This window comes from Pinus tabuliformis, chromosome 6 (assembly GCF_031772625.1).
Source record: "Pinus tabuliformis cultivar Carrire ecotype Pingquan chromosome 6, CPIR1, whole genome shotgun sequence".
In the NCBI taxonomy this organism is placed as follows: domain Eukaryota; kingdom Viridiplantae; phylum Streptophyta; class Pinopsida; order Pinales; family Pinaceae; genus Pinus; species Pinus tabuliformis.
The window spans coordinates 1055223094-1055236517 of NC_142292.1; the positions used below are offsets into that span (position 1 = coordinate 1055223094).

The 13424-nt window shown below is 36.6% G+C and overlaps 1 pseudogene; it reads right to left on the minus strand.

The window, feature by feature from the left end:
* Window positions 1–1422: 1422 nt before the first annotated feature.
* LOC149262592 (pre-mRNA-processing-splicing factor 8A-like) lies at window positions 1423–12867 on the minus strand (annotated as a pseudogene).
* Window positions 12868–13424: the final 557 nt, after the last annotated feature.

The window sequence follows — 13424 nt, forward strand, 5'->3', positions numbered from 1 at the left end:
AATGCGACATACACCTATGCTCCAAGGGGTTTTTTATAGTAAGGTTCATATCCAAGGAAGTCAGAGATACAATCATCAGCTCTGGGTCGTGGTTTTGGGGAACAGCAGGGCTGTTTATGACCCCATGGTTTCCAGACTTCGATCCAAACACAATGACTGTATCCATAGTACCGGTATGGGTGCGCTTATACAACCTTCCCCTTCACTTCTGGAGTGAACAAGTCCTGGAAGGTATTGGGAACAGCATTGGGAAATACATCAAAACAGATCTGGAAAGGATAGATGAAAGGATCTACACCTTCGCACGCATATGTGTGGAAGCAGATCTAAGCAAAGGGCTGCCGGACAGCATAAGGTTGATCTACAAACAACAGAATTGGCTGCAGGCGCTAGACTATGAAAACACAGCTTTCAGATGTAGGCTCTGTAGGCAGATAGGACACTTGCAAAGCTCCTGCCCAGAAGCCAAAAAAGTCAACAGTAAAAAGAAGCAGAAAGGGAAGCACAGGAAAGGATGGAAATTCACCACCCCAGACTCAGGTGATGAAGAATCAGAAGCAGAGGAGGAAGAGCCTAACGCAGAGAATGCAGAGGTTCCTCAAGAAACAGAGACTCAGAAGGGTACTTCATCAGCCACAAAGGACTCACAGTTTCACTCAAATCAGGCAGAGAAGAATCCAGTAGAGATGACTTGTGCGGACCAATTCATGGGAGGCAATAAACGACACCACCAGTCAGATACTTCAGATTCAGACAAAGAACCCGGTCCTCAGAATGTAGAAACGCAACTAGTTATTGCTTCGTTTGAGCCCACTCAAGGCGAGTGGCGCAAGGTCGAAAAGAAAAAGGGGAGAAAAACTTGAAGCGTGAGTTTTACTCACTGCCGGTATTCAGTTTTTCTTACTTTTTCTTTGCTCTCTTTCTTTTTTATTCTTTGTGCACGTCAGTTGCTAACGGTGCGGGGGTGGGTCACCACTCGAGCTTCTGGAAATGCCCAGCATATGCAATGTAACTTTTTATTTTTTCTTAATAAAAAGTTCGCTTTTTCTTCGGAAAAAAAAAATTAAATAAAAAAAATAAATAAAAATCATACAATATGCATGTGCATCTAATATTAAAATGCAAAGTTACATATGTTAATTACAATACTAAAAAATATCGAGTACAACAATAAATAATTTCAACCACAAATTATATTATATGAAATGTCAAATATTACAATGTGATTTTCCAAATTAATATTGGTTGGACTACAATTTACACATGAAATATTGTTTCATCGCTTCAAAACATTATCGTTATGTTGCCAAGAAAATTTAGGTGAATTCACCACCTCTGAATACTTGACCATCAGTATGTATGTGTGTGTCTCATGCAAGATATTGGCTTTAAGATGATCACTAGTCTAGTTCTCTATTGGTTTCAAAATGCTTTCACTCCACCAAGGCCTTGAATAGCACATGTTCAATAATTATTTTGATTCCACAGATTCCCATCATGTCGTTGATGAGTCCACCAAAATGGATTTTGTTTCAACACCTAATCTTATTTGAAGTTTGTTCCTACCCTCTAACCTCTGTTATAATCTAGTACGTGTCTATATTTTTGAAAGAGAGTATTAATGTGAGGAATGTCTCTATCCCATGAATCTTGTAATATCCAAGAAAAATAAATAAGTGTTGTAAACATACTAGGTTCAATAATTATAAAGAGAATCGAGTAGAAAGCATATCTCAAGATCCTCAAGAGTTAATAATTTATTCTCAGCATGTTCTTCACGCCTCTTTAAATCATATTCAACCCAAAAACATTGAGAGTCGATGAACTCACTCCCTGAGGGCTATCATAGACCATATTTCTATCTCAGCACATAATTGTGAACTTGCACTTTTAAAAAATTTCAACTACAGAAAATTTCCTACACTTACCTATATATATTGATATAGATTTGGAATATGTTTATCTTCCTCATGGCTCATACCACTACGGAAGTGTGTAACACCAACATCCATCTGTAGACTATAACGTAGGTCACTTTGTGGGATTGAAATATGGACCATAGATAGAATTTCAATACCTCCAATTTCCTTGGATGTATAGAAGATAATAGGAGGAAACCTAATTTACAGAACATAAATTTTCAGAATAATATTCAAATCTAACCAAGCAAAATAAGCTTATTGAGCATTTCCTTTATGCATATTATTGTCCTTTTCCTGTGAAAAGACACAAGATACCTGCTTGGCATCTTGGAGTTCAAACCAATCTCTATACATGTTTGAATTTTATTTCATGTTTGGCAAGGAGATCAAGAAGCTCATATGTATGCACTTGCTTCATGGAAATAGGTTATGAGTTGTGCACCAATCAAAGAAGACAAATTGGTATGTAATAAAAATATCAAATAATAAAATGTATTCCAATTGACAATCTAAACTAGCTTGGAGCATCATGCAAGCAAATACATGAAAAACTAGTACGGGTCAATTTGCAATAACTAGAAGCACCTACCTATTAGTTCAGTATTCCATTTGTTTATGATTTTGGTAAAGGTTGTTGACCCTGATGACATGAGGATCTTCCTAACACAATTCTCAAACGCCTTCATGTGTTCATAATCAACTCGCAAGAAAGAAACAACATTGCACTTTTTAGTTTGCTCATTTTGTGAATTCCAAATTACATCCTTTGTATTTCTGAACACTTCTTGAGACATTTTTATATTTCATAATATTCAAAATTAAAAACCACACCTACACATAAAAAATCCCAAGGAAAAATTATATTTTCTCCTTTTGCATAAAACATATAACTTATCAATACATGGAAACAAATAAGCTAGCTAGGCAAGGAGGACTTACATGTTGAAAAGAAAATTTGGGTTGTCTTTGCTATAAACATAGACTAAATTGTTCTCTCATTCTAATGTTATGATACTACTAGGGAATATGTTCTTTATATCCCAAAAAACATGCCTCCCAAGATTAACTGCAAAATATTCAAGATACCAGACACGGTTGATTTTATATTTGAGTAATCTCAAGTGACTCAAGATTTTACTTAAAGAAATAAAAACAACAAAACAAAGGAGAAAAACACCACTTTAACATCATTTTTCATCAGCCACATGCGATCATCTCTAGGCCAACACTTTTTGTTGTTGTAACAAACCATGTTTTCATTATTGAGATATGGATTTTATGTAAGTAGCACTCGATAAGATCCCTTGCCTCTTCATGAGTGAATCTAAAATGGATGTGCACCTTGTAAATATAACAAGAATAAAATCTTATAGGATGTCTTGTCTCCACTTTTATAGCCTAGTATTAATAAAATCATTTGGCATATACAGAGGAACAACTATTTCACTTTCCCAAGTCAAACCGAGGACAAAGAGATCCAAGACCAGAGCATAATATTGCACAACAATGGAGGCAAACTAAAGACCTTTAATTAACCCATATGAATTGGTATGGATCATATATTTGTATGGTAGAAAATTGTTGTTTTTTGTAGTCTTATAATAAACAATGTTGTGGTCAAGCACCAAACACAGAGGCCTACAATAATTATTAATTCAGATTCTAGAAAAATAATTGAATGAAAAGAAATGTTTAAGTACTCACAAACTAACAACATAAACAAAAAATTACATGTCTATCATTGTCAGATCTATTTTTTCAAAGAAAATTTCAAATTTTATCTGAAGCATCACAAAATAATGACCTTTACTGGTATTCCATATATCCTACAAATTATTGATTCCTTGACACCACTTATGCACCAAAAGTGGGAGTGGACCTAAATCTGCAGGTTTGATCCAGTTTGGAAAGAGATGGAATTTTTCACCTTCATACCAAAGATATTGATCAAGATATGCATATGTAATTTTCTTACGAGGCCCAATTTCATACACAGGGATCAGATAGTTATACAAGTCCGTAAACTCAATGCCCACCTGCAATGTGAAACACAACGATTTATTAGAAGCCAAGGTAGACAACATCTCCAAGCCATTGATTTAGAATCTCAAAGTGATTAATTATAAAAATTACTTATTTGATACATGATAATGCCTCATGTGGATTATCATATGTCTGCTCAATGAGACCTAACTCTTTTGTCTATTGTTGATTTAATCAGACAGCAACACTATAAGATTCTTTCAATCATTTGAGTGCTAGTATTAGGAGTTTGGTACCATGTTTATATGAAAATGGTGGAAAAGTAATGGGAGAAATCTTTCTCGATTCTAGAAAATGCACTATAGTGGTATAGATGGCCACAACTTCCTCAGGTGTTACATAGGGGGCATATTTCAAGTAATTATGTTTCCATTCCTGTTAAGAAATCAAGATAATTTATTAGTAATTTATAAACCTCTATGATATTGAACATTACAAATTTTCCATTCAATATAGTGTAGAGGAAATAAAAGCATGTTTTCTCTGCTTTCAACCAAATATGTGTGAACCTTCTTAGATTTTTCCGACAGACTATCTTGTCCATAGTTGCACCATGCCTTATACGTTCATGATTATAATGACCAACATTAGTCCATCGGTCTGCTTTTGATTTACATAACGGAGAATCATAATATCAATTGGATCTGGTAGGCTAGGAACCTGGAGTACCAAATATGTGACCTTATTTATGAATTTGAGATATAACAGAGAACATAAATAAAGAAAATAGCCAAAATTTTCATGCTTAAATCGAAAGCTCTATTACAACATGTGCCTTCCAAGGGATGTTTTCCTTCCAATAGCCCAAGGATTCACTCACATGTTTCAAAATGGTGTGAGCTTTGTTTTGTTTGATGCCTTCTGTCACAATATGACTGAGTATGTCGGCGATTAGATAAGACAATCACTAAGAGACTCAGAAATTGCATAACACTAAAAAAAATAGAGGGAGAAATAAGGATGTAGAAACTTCAAAGAAGACAACCAAATTAATCATTACAAAATGAGTTAGGAAGAGGAGAAATAACATGCCCATCAAGGGTTGAACATATTTAGAATAGATTAATGAAATCCTTATTTACTACCAATAACCAAGTGATTTCAGTCTAATTGATACATTCCAAACAACAGAAACATCCCTTTCCTGCCAATTATCACAAAAGGTAAAAATTAAATTCACTTGGAATTGCATAAAGAACAACATGCATGACAACTTCTCTAAGCTCCAAATAAAAATGATTTTCAACCCTTTGTTTCATCACAGCGTTTTCCACTCCCATTGAATGAAGACCTTCAAACTGTTGTGCAAGCAATTTTCCAAGACACCTTTCTAGCAGTGGTATTATACTACGTAGGAAAAACAACCATACTCTCCACATTATAGCCCAAAATCCACATGCAAGTCCTTTCCCAATAAGCCCAGTGTTAAAGTGATCATAAATCAAATGCTTTAGATCTTTACATATTGTTATTTTTCGCATAAGATAATACTTGCAACAATACATACTAGTCAATTTCCCTAAATGTATATTGTAACTCGTCTGCCAATTGGAAAGCATCTGAATTTCCTAGTTGAAATTGGATATTTGCATCAACAACTAGTTTTGTTAGTCGCAAAATGTCACGACACAAATGGAAATAATTTCCAAAACATGACTTTTTACGCTCCTTCAATGTGACTGTCTTCACATGTTTCATATTGAAATTGTAATCAAGATGAAAATAGTTCATGTTATTTTGGTGTACAAGAATATTCAACATATAGTAACCTTGTATGAAAACCTTAAGACCAACCTCTGGCCAATCTAGCTCACTTGTCTCGAAAATTTGGTGGCTTGTAGGGAATGAAGCAAGTATTTCTTATTTTGATCCTTTGGAGGTTTGTGATGAAGTTCATTCAACACATAACATTTTAGGAGCTTCTGATAGCTCACACGAACCTTCATTGGATATGTGGGAGGACTGCATGACATGAAACATTCAAGGAATCAAATCCATGGCACATGCAAAACACAACTTATAAGGAACATGAATATGTGTCATGCATTAGAAAAATGAATACTAGTGTTCCTTGTACCAATCAGAAACAAGAGGAATGTCTTTCGCTCGTCGCATACAACTTGATCGCATATTGAATGGGCATGGAGAAAACAATAACGAAATACCAATAACTGTTGTATCTGTATAAAGTAGTGTATAATGAAACAAAGGTTCCACACCTTAAAAAACAAAAAATTCATCATAATCCTCCTCCTCGTAAGTTTTCTTCTCATGAAAATTAGTATTATGAAAATAAATTGGATGATCAGAGGATCAAAATAAAATGTTGGTAAACATGGATCTTCAGTTTTATGTACATCACCATGGGACTGTGATATACACAAATCTTAACTTTCCTAGGCCCGTTGTTGTAGAGATGAGGAAATGCAATTCTATACTTTTTCCGAAGTGGAGATTAGATATTGTTGGGATCACGATTTCCGTTACACCAAAACCCGCAGGTGTTAGTAAACGGACACATCGCTAGAGTTAACGGATCCTTGAGAGGCGGTAGGTCCATGTCATGAAAGACACGGGGAGCATTGGATTATCCAATTCCCAACAATCTCTCCCCCAGCGCGAGCCGGGTGTGATTCGAACTCGAGACCTTTGGCTCTGATACCACTTGTTGAGATCATGATTTCCGTTACACCAAAACCCGCAGGTGTTAGTAAACAGATGCATCGCCAAAGTTAACAGATCCTCGAGAGGCGGTTAGTCCATGTCACGAAACACACGGGGAGTGCTAGATTATCTAATGCCCAACAATCTTGGTGTCAAAGCAAGCTCCTTTTTTAGCTCTTATGTCCCTTGTAACTCCCTTTTCTGCTCTCCATATACCTGTGCTGCTCCTCCATACAATTAGTTGTGCCCTCTGTCTACCATATTCCATATATAGAGTCCTGCCCCCTTCCACAGTCGCTGCCAGGTCTAAACGCTGCATTACCTGCACTCTCTGGCTCTCTATAAACATTTCATACAAAGCGCTGCCTCATGTACGTTGGTGTCAGTGACCTGTTTTTTGATTGATCTGACATAGTAGCTATTCTGATTACTCGCTAATCCCCTCGGCAGTGGTAGAGACATACCTATCCTCCGACACTGCTTTTCTTTATGCGTAGAGTCTCTGATTCCCCTACATAGTGCGGTTGCAAGTTCTCGGCTCACGTCCCGATTAGTGAACCCCCCTATTCAATTAAATATTCCCATCAATGTTCACTTGCATTCGTTTGCAGTGAATTTGGTAGCTTAAGCAAAGGAGTAGGAATAGCGCATATGTCAAGGTTTGTAATAATCTCTTGTGGGAGTATTGGTGGTGGACTTGCTGGTGCCCGAGCTGCCTTCAGAAGACCCGCATTTCATTATCAATGTCGATGCCTGATATGTGTACGCTTCCAGCCTTAAGCCTTCCACTCCAGTGCGGGACCTAAAGCGAATACCTCGCAGTATCAGCAAACAAAGATTCTTCGAATAGAGGCGCCGGCGACCGTCGTGGCTAGGGTAAACCCTATCTACTCAGGAATGTGATTGTTGTGTTGTTTTGTTTCTAAAGCCACAATTGCACTCATTTATTACCCACTGATATAACGCTTGAAATAAGTGCCATCCAAATACACAGTCGAGGTGAGCCCTGCATTATATTCCGCCTTCTGGCTGGTTTGATATATTAAATCGCTGTACAGTTCGAACAAACAAAAACTAGGTTTTTAAAATTGGCTATTCGAAATGTGGACATACAAATATTTAAACGCCCGTTCTGACAATCGTTGTGGGGTTTATATACTTATTGGTTCTAAATCAAGCAAGAAAAGGCAGTAGGCCATTTGTTCATATATGTTAACTTGTGATATTGAGAGTCCAAATACGTCTGGACTAAGTTCTTCGGCCTTTTAGTGGATGCAGTGCTTTATGTTGTTGAGGGTATTTTTTTGGACTTAGTATACTGCCATATTCTATACTTTAATGTTGTGTAGATGAATGTGAATTGACATTTGAGTTTACTGTCCAGTCACATCAGAACTATATTTTTTTCCATTAAGAGTAAAAGTTTTGTAGCAGAAATTTTATTTGCTACAGTATGCATTCAATCATATCTATGGTGGGAATAGTTTTCACTGGCAAGGAGAACTATCCTGAATGGTCCCGGATGATAAAACACACCCTCATTTTCAATGAGTTGTGGAAAGGAGTGTGTGTCGGAGATGGAGACAATGAACCAATACAGCCTACCTCAGACAAAGAGCTCATAATTTGGGAAAACAAGAACAACAAAGCTTATGCATTAATCGCAACATCAGTAAATGAAGAGGTGAGTCGCCATATTTCGTCATATTCAACTACCTTTGAAGCCTTACAAAAGCTGAAAGAACTCTATGACTTACATTCTGCACTTGAGGTTGTTCAACTCATGATTAAACTCTTCACTCTTGAACTGCAAAATAATGATCCTCTTGCTCTTACATCTGAAGTAGAGTCTATAATGCATGATATCAAATCCACTAAGGTTGAATTGGATATTCCTCAATTTTGCTTTTCTCAAGGCATTTTATCCTACTTACTCCAATTATCTTGAGTCATTGCAAGCAAATGGAAATCTCAAAGATATAACCTTTGCCTCTCTTGTGAAAATGTTTGCTGAAAGAGAGAAATATTTTGGAAAGAAGACAACCCATGAATATTTTGAAGAGGTTGTGTGCCTTTCTCATAAAGAAAAGCATCCTGCTCAAGATTCTACAAGAGGAAGAGGTGGTCGAAGAGGAAGAGGAAGATATTTCGGAGGCAGGGGGGCAGACATTCTCAAGGAGAAAAGGCAGATTTGCACTGCATATGCTGCAAAAGAAATGGATAGCATGATGCCTCTACATGCAAGCTACCATGGGACAAAATTGAGCAGAAAAGAAACCAACAAAAAGGTAAAACTGATGACACAGAAAAGGGTAAAGCACTTGAATATGCTCACTATGTTGTGGCACAATGTAACACTGGAGTAAATGAACATTTATTTAATGCTTCACTTGCTTCTTGGAAAAATGATTGGTTGCTTGATTTAGGAGCAACCTGCCACATGACTCATAGAAAATATTTTTTTGAAGATTTCACTGACAATGTTGATGGAGTAGTATACTTTGCAGATCAATCAAAAATCAAGCCATCAGGGCTTGGCACAATCAGGCTTAAACTGCCTGGTCTTCCAGACTTTCTTCTGCATCATGTTCTATATATCCCATAGCTCAAGAGAAACTTGTTGTCCTTGGTCCACATCCACCAGCAAGGTCACTCCATTCATATGTTTGATGGCAAGCTTGAGGTAAGAAAAGCATCTGATCACTCACTTGTCATGAGGGGAATAAAAGAAGAAAGGCTTCTCAAGCTGTAAGGAACCTCTGATCATGCACAACATTTCTCATACAATTCTCATCATGAAGAAGGTACACTTCCATCAAGTTTATTATGGCATGCTAGATTTTGGCATTTGAACTATGACAGTTTCCGCTTGTTGAAGAAAAATGGTGTTGCTAGTTTGCCTACAATTCCTAGAAAACTTAAGCAATGTGATGCTTGCATTCTAGGAAAGCATAGCAAACAGTCTTTTCATGATTCACATTCAAGAGCACATAGAAAACTTGAACTCGTTCATTTAGATTTATGTGGTCCAATGCCTGTTCCTTCTGCAAATGGAAATAAATATATCATGACATTTATTGATGACTACACCAGAATGTGTTGGGTTTATTTATTGAAGAACAAATCTGATGCTTTTCAAACATTCAAGAGTTTTCATAAATGGATTGAAAATGATGCACAATCTCATATTGGGTCTATTCGCACTGATAATGGAAAAGAATACACATCAAATGAATTTGAAAACTATCTTTTCCAACATGGGATCAAACATCAAACAACTGTGCCTTATAATCCCCAACAGAATGTTGTAGCTGAAAAATGAATAGGATAATCTTAAATATGGTACAATCCATGCTCTTCTTCAAGAATGTAAAGATAATTTTTTGGGCTGATGCTGTTCTATGTGCTGCATATATAAAGAATAGATTTCCATCTAATGCTATTAGAAACAAGACTCCTTATGAAATGTGGTATGGACATGTTCCTTCGGTAAAGCATCTCAGGGTCTTTGGTTCCACTCGTTATGCCTTGATACCAAAGGTACATAGAAACAAACTTGGTGCTAGAAGTCGCAAGTGTATCTTCCTGGGGTATTCAAACACCTCCAAAGCATACCGCCTCTATGATGAAGTAAATAAGAAGTTTGTTGTATCTAGAGATGTAATTTTTCTTGAATCATCAAAAACTGATAATATTGTTGAGCGGCAACTTGATCACTTGGATAGATTTGCAAAAGCAAAATCATTTCAAGAGTTTGATAATCAGATTCCACATCTTGAAGGGAGGATTCCTATATTAGATCAACATGTGGAATATTCTTTTGAAGAACACTCTCCCCCACATGAAACTCCAACAACAGATGATGCTTTAAGTGATGTAATTGATAGAATTGGGAGACTCAATCTTGATTCAGTCCCAACTCAATCAACGGAGAAGCCTGGTCCATCTAAAAAAGGTCCCCCAAAGTGGGTGACAAAGACACTTGAAAGTGTTCATCTTGATGAAGTTGGAAAGACAGGAACCAGAAATTCAAACCGGCAAAATGGAGGTGATGTAGATGACTCTAATTCACCTGTTGATATGGATGTTTCTTATGATTGTGAATTGAACTTGTCTACAGATTTTGAACCAACTTCCTTCAAAGAAGCTTCTTCTCATGATGAATGGAAAGAAGTGATGCAAAAGGACTATGATGCCCTCATAAAGAACGACACTTGGAAGCTGGTTGATCCTCCATTAGGAACCAAACGAATTGGCTACAAGTGGGTCTACAAGAACATGTATAAAGCTAATGGCTCACTTGATAAGAACAAAGCTAGGCTTGTGGCAAAAGGTTTTGCACAGAAGGAAGGGCTTGATTATGAGGAGAATTTTTCCCCCATCGCAAAATGGGCTACCATCTGGACACTATTTGAACTAGCAGCTCAGAATGGTTGGAAAGTCAATCAAATGGATGTAAAAACTGCTTTCTTGAATGGAGATCTAAAAGAGAATGTTTTTATGTCCCAGCCTGAAGGATTTGCAGTGAAGGACATGAACATAAAGTATGAAAACTTGTAAATTCCTTGTATGGCCTCAAACAAGCATCACGAGCCTGGTATGAAAAACTAACTGAGCATCTTCTAAAACTCAATTTCAAACATTTTGATCTTGATGATGCAACTTTATTTGTCAAGAAAGTTGGCAAAACAGTTGTATATCTTGTGGTATATGTAGATGATATTTTTATGAGAGGGAACAATGAAAGCTACATTGCATCCATAAAGAAGGAATTGGGGAAAAGTTTTGAAATGACTTATTTGGGCTATGTTCATTACTATCTCGGCATTGAAGTAAACCAACATCCAAAGTCCATATTTATTTCTCAAAAGAAATACATTGGAGGTCTGTTGAACAGGTTTGGCATGACAGAGTGCAATCCACTTACTACTCCAATGGAACAAAACTTAAATCTCACATCTATTGAAGGAAAAGAATTTGAGGATGCAACAAAGTATAGACAACTTGTAGGAAGTCTCAACTACCTAACTACTACCAGACCAGACATTTCATTTGCTATTGGAATCCTCTCTAGGTTTATGCAAAAGCCTTGTGAGGGACATTGGTCTGCTGCAAAAAGAGTTCTAAGGTACTTAAAGGGAACTCAAGACTTTGGAATCAAGTATACACAGGTGGAAAACTTCAGCTTGATTGGATACTCTGATTCAAACTTCGATGGAGAAAAAGAAACTGGGGTATCAACTTCAGGATATGCTATAAGTCTTGGATCAGGAGCTGTCTCCTGGAGATCACGCAAACAATTAGTTCCAACAGATTCCACAACAGAAGCAGAATACGTGGAAACAGCTGAAGCAACAAAAGAAATTGTGTGGCTCAGGAAAATTCTTGAAGATTTGCAGGTAAAACAAGTACAATCAACTCCACTCATGATTGACAATACCTCTGCAATAAAGTTGGCCAAGAACCCAAAGTTCCATGATCGAACGAAGCACATAAATACTAAATATCATCTGATTCGACATCATGTTGAGGCCAAAACAATCCATCTCCGTCATTGTTCCAAAAATGAGCAAATTCAGAAATCTTCGCCAAAGCGCTTGGAAGAGAAAAGCTTGAACGATTCAGAATGATGCTTGGACTCACCAACATCCCTTCATATTAAGGGGGGAAATGTTGACACCTAATCCTCATGATCGGGTGAATTTATGTAAATAATTAAATTAGAAATGTGAATAGTCATTGGGAGATGAACTGAACAGTCTCTCCCTATTGTATATAACAAAGACCTACCTGATGGAATAATACATGAATCAGTTTTTGCTTTGTGGAGTTACTGCCTGGCCTGATAGATATTAAGCTTGTTAATATCATTGAATTCATACTAGTCTTCATCACCCTTCTCGATATCTCGGTAAAAAGGATCAAACTTTGGTCCTCATGTTGTTAAAATAGACATTTCAGTAAAAGTATGAACTCGATTGAAACAATAACAATTATGAAAAGAGAAAACAAAATAGATGACCAAAGATTGAAACAACAAGTTTCTAGGCATAGAATTCATAATACCTAGTATGCACATGTGCAATGTTTTTGTTGTGTAAAATGACTCCATATCAAAGATATAGAAATAATTTTTATCACTCAAGTAAAAAAGTAGTTGTCCTATGAGATGATGTGAAGTTTCCATGATGGGAAGTAATAATTTCCACCTTATATAACTAAGCCCATTTATGCTCATTGATGATTATATTTCTTCTCATAAGCCTCTCATGCATGATGATGACACATACTGATGAGTTAGCTTTGAAGAAGGATAGATGCAAATTTTGAAAAAAGAAAGGTTTGTTTTAGACCTGTTAATGAAAAAGGATTAGTTGAAAGAAAGGAAATCTTAATAATTAGTCAACAAAAGTTCAGACTAGGAGAAAAGACCCAAAAGCGACCAATTCTCATTTCCAGAAAGTTTTTATGAAACCGAGCCCAGAAATAAAGCATTGCGAACAGGTGTAATATTACCCTTGATGCAGATTCTAGACCAAAGTAGAGCATGATATTTTCATCCTATAGCATGCAAAAATCTCTAAAACATCAACACTCTCATTTGGAGGCCCAACACCCTTTGTGACAACATCATACCAGAATCATAACAATATTTATTGTGGGCTATGTCTTCTCTTAGATATCAGATACCACAACCATGTTTTGACAGAACACACACCTTACAAACACTTCTTTTCTAAATGACTTGATTGAATATGAAGTGTTCCTTAATCAATTAAGAGGTTGAAAAGGTCC